This window comes from Callorhinus ursinus, unplaced genomic scaffold (genome assembly GCF_003265705.2).
Source record: "Callorhinus ursinus isolate GAN/ISIS: 27379988/994484 unplaced genomic scaffold, GSC_fseal_2.0 scaffold1, whole genome shotgun sequence".
Taxonomy (NCBI): Eukaryota; Metazoa; Chordata; class Mammalia; order Carnivora; family Otariidae; genus Callorhinus; species Callorhinus ursinus.
Window position 1 is genome coordinate 105,577,654 of NW_027397063.1, and position 1,809 is coordinate 105,579,462.

Below are 1,809 nucleotides of genomic sequence, written 5' to 3' on the forward strand. Positions count from 1 at the left end.
TCTTTCTTTCTTTCTTTCTTTCTTTCTTTCTTTCTTTCTTTCTTTTCTCTCTCTCTTTCTTTCTTTCTTCTTTCTTTCTCTTCTTTCTTTCTTTCTGATTATTTATTTATTTATTTGACAGAGAGGGTGAGAGAGCACAAGCAGAGGGGGAAGCAGGTTCTCCATTGAGCAAGGAGGCTGATGTGGGGCTCAATCCCAGGACCCTGGGTTCATGACCTGAGCTGAAGACAGACACTTACCTGACTGAGCCACCCAGGAGCCCCAAAATTTAGGATTCTTCTCAACAGATATTGCCAATTTCAACAGTGTATCTCTTCAAAAGGGAATCACTACTCACAGAATTGTAATCCTGTGATGAACAAATGAATAGGCTTTTTCCCCCATCCAATTTATATGCTCATATGATAAAATATGAGAGAGAAATAGAAATGCTGAAAGGTATTAACCCAAACTTTTGGTACTATATGAATTAGACCACACTTTCAAAATTTGAAATATTTTGAAGAGAAGTTGACAAAGGATTTAGAGTTTTACCCAAAGCATAGCTTTTGGAATTTATGAAACAACAGATTTCTTCCTACATAACTACCCAAATTGTGGGTGGTGGGGATGGCAGGGGAAAAACCATACATGTTTTGCTTTTTGCAAAAATATGCCTTCAGAGAAAAATAATAATTTTTCTCAGATCATGAACCTGTGAGAATCCTCTGATGTCATACTTTGTGGAGTGCATATATTTATGTTTTTCAAAGGTTGGTGTTCTCATATGTATTTCTAACTTGTTAGGGGAGTAAAAGCTATTTTGTTGGTTATGATTGACATGGAACATGTTGAGCTATAAATGCTAGTTATAGTTTGATATGTTAACTATTTTGTTTTGTATATTCCCTTGTAGATATTTAAAAGCTTAAGATATTTTAAGTGATAAAAGAGTATTAGATAAATACTCAGTCTACATTTTTTTTAAATGACACATTTAGGATTTAAAATACCTGGTGTGTCAATCTTTCTATAAATTATTTAGAGAGACATAATAAGTTACAGGCTTTTTTTCTGAGGCTTCACAGGATCAAAAATGGCTTTCTAACATACAATTAAGCCTATGTATTTCCAATGAGAAGGCTGAGGTTGTTTTTACATTGTAGTGTCAGCATTATTTTCAGACAACCGAAAATATCATTTCATTTTCTTTCCTTCTTTTCTTCCTCCCTGCCTCCTTTCTTTCTTTCCTTTCCTCCCTCTCTCCCTCCCTCCCTTCCTTCCTTCCTTCCTTCCTTCCTTCCTTCCTTCCTTCCTTCCTTCCTTCCTTTCTTCCTCCTCCTCCTTCTTCTTTTGCAATAATCTGTTAGATGTTTAAAAGGATGGCATGATTTTTGCCTTTAAAAATTTATTTTATTTTATTTTTTTAAAAGATTTTATTTATTCATTTGACAGAGAGAGACACAGCAAGAGAGGGAACACAAGCAGGGGGAGAGGGAGAGGGAGAAGCAGGCTTTCCACTGAGCAGAGAGCCCGATGCGGGGCTCGATCCCAGGACCCCGGGATCATGACCTGAGCCGAAGGGAGATGCTTAATGACTGAGCCACCCAGGCACCCCTAAAAAATTTTAAATAATACAACTAGGATGGGTCTGTGCACCATACAGGCACTTAGGAAAGAGCTGTTGCATAACAGCTAATAACACAGCCACTTTAGTAGATAGAGTGAAATATCTAGGATTTTTATTATGGAAAAGAAAAAGTTACTAGTGAATTATAAAACTATAAATATTTGTAATAGTCTCCCAAATAAATCTCTTTCTGTAAGAGT